Here is a 12,558-nt window from a genome sequence, read left to right as displayed (position 1 = left end):
GTCTCTCAGGCGACCTCGTTGCTGTCGTGGTTGGTCCTGCTCTAAAAAAGAGTTTGAGGAGGGAATGGTAGAGGTCTGAGAATTTACGATGTCAGTGGTTACTGGGATATCCAGAAACGAAACAATCTTATCAGGGTTTTTGAGTATGCTTTTGTTACTGGTGTTTGAAGAGGACCTAGGCTCCCTTGAGTGGTCCCTGTTACGGTTAAACGGTGATCTCCGTCTCCTTTGTGGAGGTTGATCTTGGTCGGACCAATCCGTCTCACCTGAGGAGGAGCCCTGATAGTTATTACGCCTTCTAGAGTATTTGGTTGAAGGCCTAAAGATTGTGCCGTTTTTGAAATCCTTAAAATCTCGCTGAAATTTGTTGTGTTTTTTGATTTTTAGATGGTGTCTGAAATTATTAATGTTCTGTTGTAATTTGTTTTCCATTTGTACGAAGAGAGCGTCAGTGTTGTAGTTTTTTATTCCAACAATGTCATTTTTAAGTTTGGAGTTGATTAGTTCAAAGTTTGTCGATTCCAGTCTGACCAGAAAATCCATTAATCTGGACGAGCAGTCAAGTAGGATAGAGTTCCATTCACTTAACTGCTCGTCCGTCTGGATTTTATCTGGTGTTAATATCTCTGGGCGAAGACCTCTGGGAACCAGTTTCTGTTCCAAGTATTGCTTCAGACTGGTTAGTTCCCAGAGGCTTTGAATTTGGTCCTGATATGTTTTTTGAATGTTAAAAAAGCGGTATTAATGTCATCAGTAATCACAGCATTAAGGTTAAGTGGATTCGTAGAAAAAACGTTAGTTATTTCGTCATGGCCTAGGTTATGGTCCCCTAGACGATCCAGGAGGTCAGTCATTCAAAGATTTGTATTTGGGTGCTGCCGTACAGAGCTTAATATTCAATAACTGTTCGTGTATTGGTATGGTAACCCAATCTAGTTGTGAAGAGGCCCAATTGGTATTAAAACCTTGAGAAAATGAATAGAAAGAAATAGAAAAGGCCAGTCAATAACGAGGACAGAGCAGGGGGTAACCCTAATAGTGGATTTGAACAAAAGAGAGAAATCTGTCCTATGGGATATATAAATCGCAACGTATACAATAGGTGAAGAACAGTTAAAATACCCTTTAATAAAATGGGGTAAAAATCGTGAGACCTAATTTAACGAAAAAGGTAAAGAGGAGAGTGTAGAGACACACACGAAAAGGAAAGATTGGTGTGTCAAATAGCAACTAAATAATAACTGTAACTACTGTTGGTGCCCTAATGTCATAAAGCTAGCCCAGTACTGTTAGTGCCGCAATTAGTCAATATGATGGTAATTCGTACCACAGAGGTAGCTGTTGCTCGGTGTACTGACATGTGATAGTAACCAACAATTGGTATGGCAGATGACAGTAAGGGATACCAAATATCTTGTGGTTATGATAGTAGTATATGTGTGTTTATTTAGATACAGCAATACCGATATCTTGCACAAAGAGTCAGTATGTCCCCAACACAGTCTCAGTTGGAGAGTAGGAAAGCCATGTATTGGCATAGAAAGTGCCACCGACCAATCTTTTCACTCGACCCACTGGTAACTGAAATAGCGCTTATTCTCTAGGACATACAATCCTAATGGGCAGTATAAGTGAGGAAAGATTAGCCGGGTATCGGTTTTGTGGAGGGAGTGAGCCGTATGCCGACTGGAGGGATGTCTAATCCCAGTGTGCCTCCCTCCGAGTGTGAACATACATACCCATAAAAATTATTGTAAATATAGTTTAGGGTCGAGAATATTACCTATGGTTGCTGATGTTAGGCAAACCGTACGGGTAATTAGATTCTAGTATCAAAGGTTAGTCTCGTTTCTTAGGCTAACTTGTTGTGACCTATGGTTGCCGATGTCAGGCAAACCAAGGTAGTAACAAAGTTGTAAGATCGAGACAAAAAGAATATCCTTGCCCAGCTACCTTCCTATAGTTGGCTATGGTTGCCGGTGTTTGATAATCAATAGAAGATACCTAGTAGCCCCCTATTACATGTATATATTACTGTAAGATAAACAGAAAGTTTTAGTACATGGAGGGTAGAATGGTGCCTTCATGGGTACCAGGTATAGTAAAGCGGTAGGAGACAGGGAAGAAGGAAGGGTATGTAATAACTGTTTGCCCTAATAGTTCCTTTTCAAAATTTAAAAAAATAATAATAATATTGTTATTATTAAGTAGTACCCTAGTGGATACTTCAGGTTACTGTTCGTCCGGAGCCCAATTAGGCATCCCGTACATGTCGGGTAGTAAGCCGGGATGCTGGACAATAGTAAGGATATCGCTAGAGTGCAAGGTTCTGGTCAGCCAAGAGATTTTTGTAACAATGTCCGAGGAGTCAGGGTAACCTTGAGGTGACCGGGTTAGTGTCAGACCCGAGACCGATAATAGGTGCCACACTTCAGCCCGACGCGCGTTTCGCCTGTTGTGTAAGGAGGCTCATCAGGGGGAGAAGTCTTCCCTGATTCGTCAGGTTTAAAAAGCCCGCTCCCAAATCTTATTGGTTACTGCAGATAGGGGAAGGAGGGGCCAAATTACGGTGGTCCATGGGGCACAAAATAGTGCTAATTGCGAAATTTGCAATAGGAGTCTGTACGGTAGAAATCTCCGGTAGATAAGTTTTAACCAACATTATCCTTAGGGGAGGTGTGAGAATTGGTCAGAATTGCGCTGGGTCCATGGGGGATAGTACAATGCCCACTGTGTTTAACGCAGAAAGGAGTATGACGAAAATGGAAAATAAAGTAAAGTAAATTAAATTAATTTGAATTCAATTTAGACAGTTAATACCGGTCAACTGATCACGTGACCAAAAGGCTTGTTGCCATAGATCCATAATGATAAAGCTTAGTGATCGTACAGTTGAATGACGATCCTAAGTGAGCCTTGACGATTAAAATTACTCGGGAATAAGATACTAGACCGGCAGTTTGGTTTCAATACTGTGACACAAGCTGGTAAGACCTTGTCAATAGGTTCCAGCGTTTAGTTAATTGTCAACTGTAGTTAGTGTGACACATGATGCAGTCTGGTGGTCAGTCCCGGAGGTGATGATCCGAGACAGACTCTGGTGGTTTAGCCCTGTTAATAGATTGTCAGGATTTAACATTCAGTGCGGCTGGAATCTAGGGATAAGACGCTACAATAAGTAGACAGGTGAATACTATGTACCGAGTTCTACAGAAAATCCCGGTTGTCAAGTATTAAATCGGGAATGGGTACCGGTGGAAAAGCGAACAAGGGTAAGCTAGTTGTTAGTAGTTGTACCCCCAATTACGTGGATTAGTGGATTGTAGTAAAACAGGTCCCTGAAGCGGAGTAATGATCCCATAGGTACATCCCCTTTAGTGTATGAATGGGGTATAGTTGAACTCCTCATTCAAGCCGAGAGGGGATAATGTCTTGAAGGAAAAAATCCACTGGGACTCTTTGCGTAACAATGCTTTATTGAAGTCGCCCTTTCTGGGGTTAGGGAGCAATTTCTCTATTGCTTGGAATTTGAGATTGTCAGGTTTGCCCTCATGAAAGTTTTGAATGTGACGAGCCACCGGGGTTGGAGTTACCCTGTTGTTAATTGATGTAACATGCTGTAATATTCTCCGCCTAAATTGTTGGAAAGTTTTCCCAATGTACTGGGTACCGCAGCTACAGGTGATTAGGTATATAATTCTGGTAGTACTGCAATTTACCAGAGCATTAGTCTCTACAGTATAATTAGTCTGGGTGGAGGTGGTAGACTTAGAGGGTAGAATGTACTGGCAGGCCTTGCAATGTCCGCATCTATATGTTCCTTTAGTCACTGATAGCCAGTTCGTGGTTGGCAGAGGGGATGCTAGATGGCTCCGGACAAGTTGATCTTGCAGATTGCAAGGCCTACGTGCTGTGATTGAGGGATACTTTGGTAACAATTCGGAGAGTACAGGGTTATGGAGAAGTATTGGCCAGTTGGTTTGCAGAATTTTGGACATTGGTCCCCAACCTTGATCGTAGGTAGCGATACACCGTGGGGCCTTGGATTCTTGTCTTCGTATAGTAGGTGATAGGGTTGATGCTCTGTCCAACAGGCAAACCCGATGGAAGGCCTTTTTCAGAACCCGATTGGGGTAGCCTAGTTCCTTAAAACGAGATCTTAGGATTTGGCATTCTTTATGAAACGTTTGGTCTACTGAGCAGTTCCTTCTAGCCCGCAGGTACTGGCCGTATGGGATCGAGGCCTTCAATTTGAACGGGTGATGGCTGTCCCAGTGGAGAAGGCTGTTGGTGGAGGTGGCCTTCCTAAATAGTTCTGTTTCTATGGTCCCATCCATTAGCAACAGGATCTTTAGGTCCAAAAAGACCAGCTCGTGTTCGTCTATAACATAAGTTAGCTTCAGGTTGATGTCATTTGCGTTCAGGTCCTTGACAAATTCCTGAAACATGGGGACGGATCCTGCCCACATGATTAAGAGGTCATCTATGTACCTATGCCAACTTAAAACAAATTCACGGAAATGGTCAAAACGGGGTGAGGAGACAATACACTGCTCCCACCATCCCAGGAATAAGTTGGCATAGGTAGGTGCACAAGCCGTCCCCATGGCAGTCCCAGAGATCTGTAGGTAGTGTTGGCCATTAAAGACAAAGTAGTTGTGAGTTAATATGAATTCAAGTAGGGTTAGAATAAACTCAGTCTGAAGGTTGCTATAGGCAGTGTTCTCCAAGAAGAAAATGGTAACAAAAAACCGTGCTATAGAGGCGCTCTAGCAATGATAAAATGAAGAATCTAGTATGACTAAGCAGCTCAACACACGTGAAGGTACCTCCAAACCTTAACACAATAACATGCAAAGCAGTGGGGTGATGAGAGTAGAAAGGTCACAACAAACAGGACCCAGTGGAGCGCTAAAGAATATATCAACTCACCCTTTTATAAAGGGATGTAATTGTAGAAAAATCTAAATGGAATGAGATATAATGGAAATAATGGTGTAGTATGTCTGGACTAGGTGGATAAGGAGAGAAGAGTTGTATGGTAATGAACTCACATGGTACAGAGCCTGAAAAAGATAGGCTCAAATCATAGGCGTAGGGGTATTTTAAAGCAAATACCAAGCTTCTTCAGTGGCTGTATATCAATCCTCAGAGAAAGGGAGAAAGAAGGACAGTGGACCAAAGTCCTAGTGTATTATCCTCAACACAAAAAATGGATCTGAACAAATACAGAAACTTGCTCACCTTTAAATGAGCCAATCCAAACTGGGCTCTCAGTTAAATGGGCAATGTGCCTTTAAGAGGGCACTACTCTTCTTGTTAGCAGGTAAAGTGGATGCAGGTCAAGGACTCAAATTTAAAAAATAAATTTATTGTAAAACACTTACATAAAAATCAAATAAAAAGCTCCCATAAATAAATGGTGCAAAAATGAGTCCTCTCCCGAGACGCGTTTCACCTTGTACAAAAGGCTTTTTCAATCGGTGTCCTGCTTGAGTTTCCCGCTGGTTTAAATACCCAAAGAGTCTTTTTCAATTGGTTAATGATGTCTTCCGGTTTTCCGAACACAACGAGGGATATTACCATCAGCTGTTGTGTAAGTTCGTGATACCGGAAGTGACGTATCGCGTTTACCGCAACGTCACTTCCGTTTAGATCGTGGCCGCCATATTAGTCATTGGCAAGCCACGAACTCACTCATTGTATCAGTGTATTCAGCATAGCATGGATGAACATAAAAAAAAGGGAAAAAGGAGATCAGTTTACATCTTGACTCCATGCATATACTCGATAAGGCAATGACACAGAATGAATAAATGTGCAAAGGGAATATAATGGATTCCCCTCAGTTAAACAGCAGCATCTCTTTGCTGTGTGGATTGATTACCATTGTAACCTATTACATCAGATGTTAAGTGTGCAAGTAACTGCCCAACATCACTTCCACTTTAAAGGGATATACACTCAATTCCTTGCCATTGAAATATACGTGTATAAATCATGAAAAGATAACACACACATCAGATAATCAAGTAAATAGTCATATATATATAATATTTACAAAAAATATTCAGTAGTGTCATTGTCCTAAAGAGATACAATAGTAGTTATGCTGTTGTAAGATGCATAACTACTATTGTATCTCTTTAGGACAATGACACTACTGAATATTTTTTGTAAATATTATATATATATGACTATTTACTTGATTATCTGATGTGTGTGTTATCTTTTCATGATTTATACACGTATATTTCAATGGCAAGGAATTGAGTGTATATCCCTTTAAAGTGGAAGTGATGTTGGGCAGTTACTTGCACACTTAACATCTGATGTAATAGGTTACAATGGTAATCAATCCACACAGCAAAGAGATGCTGCTGTTTAACTGAGGGGAATCCATTATATTCCCTTTGCACATTTATTCATTCTGTGTCATTGCCTTATCGAGTATATGCATGGAGTCAAGATGTAAACTGATCTCCTTTTTCCCTTTTTTTTATGTTCATCCATGCTATGCTGAATACACTGATACAATGAGTGAGTTCGTGGCTTGCCAATGACTAATATGGCGGCCACGATCTAAACGGAAGTGACGTTGCGGTAAACGCGATACGTCACTTCCGGTATCACGAACTTACACAACAGCTGATGGTAATATCCCTCGTTGTGTTCGGAAAACCGGAAGACATCATTAACCAATTGAAAAAGACTCTTTGGGTATTTAAACCAGCGGGAAACTCAAGCAGGACACCGATTGAAAAAGCCTTTTGTACAAGGTGAAACGCGTCTCGGGAGAGGACTCATTTTTGCACCATTTATTTATGGGAGCTTTTTATTTGATTTTTATGTAAGTGTTTTACAATAAATTTATTTTTTAAATTTGAGTCCTTGACCTGCATCCACTTTACCTGCTAACAAGAAGAGTAGTGCCCTCTTAAAGGCACATTGCCCATTTAACTGAGAGCCCAGTTTGGATTGGCTCATTTAAAGGTGAGCAAGTTTCTGTATTTGTTCAGATCCATTTTTTGTGTTGAGGATAATACACTAGGACTTTGGTCCACTGTCCTTCTTTCTCCCTTTCTCTGAAGGATTGATATACAGCCACTGAAGAAGCTTGGTATTTGCTTTAAAATACCCCTACGCCTATGATTTGAGCCTATCTTTTTCAGGCTCTGTACCATGTGAGTTCATTACCATACAACTCTTCTCTCCTTCTCCAAGAAGAACCTGCAAGCCCTGAGGCCTTTGTCATGGGGGATGTTGGTATATAATGCAACAACATCGAGACTGGCCAGCTGGGTATACGGTGGGACTGTCAAGTTCTGTAGCATCAGCAGGGTGGATTTCGTATCCTGTAAGAAGGATGGTAGTTTTAACACCATGGGGTGAAGAATGCTCTCAATGAATTTACTGGGAGACTCTGTTAGGCAGTTATTACCCGACACAATGGGCCTGCCAGGTGGGGGATACGAACCCTTGTGTACCTTTGGTAAGCAATAGAAAGTTGCTATGGTGGGATTTTTGTGTGGTAGGAGAAAACGGAATTCATCTTTGTTAATCATGGAACTGCTCAGGGCCTCATTAAGGAGTCTCTCTAGCTCGTCCACGAACATCTTGGTTGGGTCTGAGGGGAGAGCCCTGTAATATAATGGGTCGGAAAGGTGTGACATGCACATCTCGATATAGTCGGGGCGGTTCATCAGTACAGTGTTTCCACCTTTATCAGCTGGTTTTATAATGATTTCTGTTTGTTTTCGGAGATCTTTTAGGGCCTGCCGTTCCATGAAACTCAGGTTATTAGTGCCGGAATTGTGGGTCGGAGCGGATTCCAGCTCTTTTAGTGACATCTGGACAAAAAGATCTACATGTGGTGAGTCAGCGAAGTTTGGTGTAAAATAACTTGCTGATTTAAAACTCGTGAGAGGTCTTGAGAGATCACTTTCGACCAGGAGAGTGTCTAAGGCTCTCGAAAATTCGTAGTCCTCCGCTGAGAGACCCATTTCGTTAGCCATCACTTGGTCTTTTTTGGCGTAAAGATGTTCAGGGCTAATTTCCGGCCAAACAGATTAAGGTCCTTAGACCAGGTAAACTTATTACAGGTAGGTGTGGGTACAAAGGAAAGTCCCCGATTCAATAGGGATAGGTGGTGTTTATTTAATGTGAAATCTGATAGGTTAATGATTTTATTAGAGGCTATTGTCTCGGTGTACGGTTCTGGTTCTTGTATCCCCAGCGATCCCTGTCTCTCAGGCGACCTCGTTGCTGTCGCGGTTGGTCCTGCTCTAAAAAAGAGTTTGAGGAGGGAATGGTAGAGGTCTGAGAATTTACGATGTCAGTGGTTACTGGGATATCCAGAAACGAAACAATCTTATCAGGGTTTTTGAGTATGCTTTTGTTACTGGTGTTTGAAGAGGACCTAGGCTCCCTTGAGTGGTCCCTGTTACGGTTAAACGGTGATCTCCGTCTCCTTTGTGGAGGTTGATCTTGGTCGGACCAATCCGTCTCACCTGAGGAGGAGCCCTGATAGTTATTACGCCTTCTAGAGTATTTGGTTGAAGGCCTAAAGATTGTGCCGTTTTTGAAATCCTTAAAATCTCGCTGAAATTTGTTGTGTTTTTTGATTTTTAGATGGTGTCTGAAATTATTAATGTTCTGTTGTAATTTGTTTTCCATTTGTACGAAGAGAGCGTCAGTGTTGTAGTTTTTTATTCCAACAATGTCATTTTTAAGTTTGGAGTTGATTAGTTCAAAGTTTGTCGATTCCAGTCTGACCAGAAAATCCATTAATCTGGACGAGCAGTCAAGTAGGATAGAGTTCCATTCACTTAACTGCTCGTCCGTCTGGATTTTATCTGGTGTTAATATCTCTGGGCGAAGACCTCTGGGAACCAGTTTCTGTTCCAAGTATTGCTTCAGACTGGTTAGTTCCCAGAGGCTTCGAATTTGGTCCTGATATGTTTTTTGAATGTTAAAAAAGCGGTATTAATGTCATCAGTAATCACAGCATTAAGGTTAAGTGGATTCGTAGAAAAAACTTTAGTTATTTCGTCATGGCCTAGGTTATGGTCCCCTAGACGATCCAGGAGGTCAGTCATTCAAAGATTTGTATTTGGGTGCTGCCGTACAGAGCTTAATATTCAATAACTGTTCGTGTATTGGTATGGTAACCCAATCTAGTTGTGAAGAGGCCCAATTGGTATTAAAACCTTGAGAAAATGAATAGAAAGAAATAGAAAAGGCCAGTCAATAACGAGGACAGAGCAGGGGGTAACCCTAATAGTGGATTTGAACAAAAGAGAGAAATCTGTCCTATGGGATATATAAATCGCAACGTATACAATAGGTGAAGAACAGTTAAAATACCCTTTAATAAAATGGGGTAAAAATCGTGAGACCTAATTTAACGAAAAAGGTAAAGAGGAGAGTGTAGAGACACACACGAAAAGGAAAGATTGGTGTGTCAAATAGCAACTAAATAATAACTGTAACTACTGTTGGTGCCCTAATGTCATAAAGCTAGCCCAGTACTGTTAGTGCCGCAATTAGTCAATATGCTGGTAATTCGTACCACAGAGGTAGCTGTTGCTCGGTGTACTGACATGTGATAGTAACCAACAATTGGTATGGCAGATGACAGTAAGGGATACCAAATATCTCGTGGTTATGATAGTAGTATACGTGTGTTTATTTAGATACAGCAATACCGATATCTTGCACAAAGAGTCAGTATGTCCCCAACACAGTCTCAGTTGGAGAGTAGGAAAGCCATGTATTGGCATAGAAAGTGCCACCGACCAATCTTTTCACTCGACCCACTGGTAACTGAAATAGCGCTTATTCTCTAGGACATACAATCCTAATGGGCAGTATAAGTGAGGAAAGATTAGCCGGGTATCGGTTTTGTGGAGGGAGTGAGCCGTATGCCGACTGGAGGGATGTCTAATCCCAGTGTGCCTCCCACCGAGTGTGAACATACATACCCATAAAAATTATTGTAAATATAGTTTAGGGTCGAGAATATTACCTATGGTTGCTGATGTTAGGCAAACCGTACGGGTAATTAGATTCTAGTATCAAAGGTTAGTCTCGTTTCTTAGGCTAACTTGTTGTGACCTATGGTTGCCGATGTCAGGCAAACCAAGGTAGTAACAAAGTTGTAAGATCGAGACAAAAAGAATATCCTTGCCCAGCTACCTTCCTATAGTTGGCTATGGTTGCCGGTGTTTGATAATCAATAGAAGATACCTAGTAGCCCCCTATTACATGTATATATTACTGTAAGATAAACAGAAAGTTTTAGTACATGGAGGGTAGAATGGTGCCTTCATGGGTACCAGGTATAGTAAAGCGGTAGGAGACAGGGAAGAAGGAAGGGTATGTAATAACTGTTTGCTCTAATAGTTCCTTTTCAAAATTTAAAAAAATAATAATAATATTGTTATTATTAAGTAGTACCCTAGTGGATACTTCAGGTTACTGTTCGTCCGGAGCCCAATTAGGCATCCCGTACATGTCGGGTAGTAAGCCGGGATGCTGGACAATAGTAAGGATATCGCTAGAGTGCAAGGTTCTGGTCAGCCAAGAGATTTTCGTAACAATGTCCGAGGAGTCAGGGTAACCTTGAGGTGACCGGGTTAGTGTCAGACCCGAGACCGATAATAGGTGCCACACTTCAGCCCGACGCGCGTTTCGCCTGTTGTGTAAGGAGGCTCATCAGGGGGAGAAGTCTTCCCTGATTCGTCAGGTTTAAAAAGCCCGCTCCCAAATCTTATTGGGTACTGCAGATAGGGGAAGGAGGGGCCAAATTACGGTGGTCCATGGGGCACAAAATAGTGCTAATTGCGAAATTTGCAATAGGAGTCTGTACGGTAGAAATCTCCGGTAGATAAGTTTTAACCAACATTATCCTTAGGGGAGGTGTGAGAATTGGTCAGAATTGCGCTGGGTCCATGGGGGATAGTACAATGCCCACTGTGTTTAACGCAGAAAGGAGTATGACGAAAATGGAAAATAAAGTAAAGTAAATTAAATTAATTTGAATTCAATTTAGACAGTTAATACCGGTCAACTGATCACATGACCAAAAGGCTTGTTGCCATAGATCCATAATGATAAAGCTTAGTGATCGTACAGTTGAATGACGATCCTAAGTGAGCCTTGACGATTAAAATTACTCGGGAATAAGATACTAGACCGGCAGTTTGGTTTCAATACTGTGACACAAGCTGGTAAGACCTTGTCAATAGGTTCCAGCGTTTAGTTAATTGTCAACTGTAGTTAGTGTGACACATGATGCAGTCTGGTGGTCAGTCCCGGAGGTGATGATCCGAGACAGACTCTGGTGGTTTAGCCCTGTTAATAGATCGTCAGGATTTAACATTCAGTGCGGCTGGAATCTAGGGATAAGACGCTACAATAAGTAGACAGGTGAATACTATGTACCGAGTTCTACAGAAAATCCCGGTTGTCAAGTATTAAATCGGGAATGGGTACCGGTGGAAAAGCGAACAAGGGTAAGCTAGTTGTTAGTAGTTGTACCCCCCAATTACGTGGATTAGTGGATTGTAGTAAAACAGGTCCCTGAAGCGGAGTAATGATCCCATAGGTACATCCCCTTTAGTGTATGAACGGGGTATAGTTGAACTCCTCATTCAAGCCGAGAGGGGATAATGTCTTGAAGGAAAAAATCCACTGGGACTCTTTGCGTAACAATGCTTTATTGAAGTCGCCCTTTCTGGGGTTAGGGAGCAATTTCTCTATTGCTTGGAATTTGAGATTGTCAGGTTTGCCCTCATGAAAGTTTTGAATGTGACGAGCCACCGGGGTTGGAGTTACCCTGTTGTTAATTGATGTAACATGCTGTAATATTCTCCGCCTAAATTGTTGGAAAGTTTTCCCAATGTACTGGGTACCGCAGCTACAGGTGATTAGGTATATAATTCTGGTAGTACTGCAATTTACCAGAGCATTAGTCTCTACAGTATAATTAGTCTGGGTGGAGGTGGTAGACTTAGAGGGTAGAATGTACTGGCAGGCCTTGCAATGTCCGCATCTATATGTTCCTTTAGTCACTGATAGCCAGTTCGTGGTTGGCAGAGGGGATGCTAGATGGCTCCGGACAAGTTGATCTTGCAGATTGCAAGGCCTACGTGCTGTGATTGAGGGATACTTTGGTAACAATTCGGAGAGTACAGGGTTATGGAGAAGTATTGGCCAGTTGGTTTGCAGAATTTTGGACATTGGTCCCCAACCTTGATCGTAGGTAGCGATACACCGTGGGGCCTTGGATTCTTGTCTTCGTATAGTAGGTGATAGGGTTGATGCTCTGTCCAACAGGCAAACCCGATGGAAGGCCTTTTTCAGAACCCGATTGGGGTAGCCTAGTTCCTTAAAACGAGATCTTAGGATTTGGCATTCTTTATGAAACGTTTGGTCTACTGAGCAGTTCCTTCTAGCCCGCAGGTACTGGCCGTATGGGATCGAGGCCTTCAATTTGAACGGGTGATGGCTGTCCCAGTGGAGAAGGCTGTTGGTGGAGGTGGCCTTCCTAAATAG

The sequence above is a fragment of the Pelobates fuscus genome, chromosome 8 (genome assembly GCF_036172605.1).
Source record: "Pelobates fuscus isolate aPelFus1 chromosome 8, aPelFus1.pri, whole genome shotgun sequence".
Taxonomy (NCBI): Eukaryota; Metazoa; Chordata; class Amphibia; order Anura; family Pelobatidae; genus Pelobates; species Pelobates fuscus.
Note: the sequence above shows the minus strand (reverse complement) of the source record.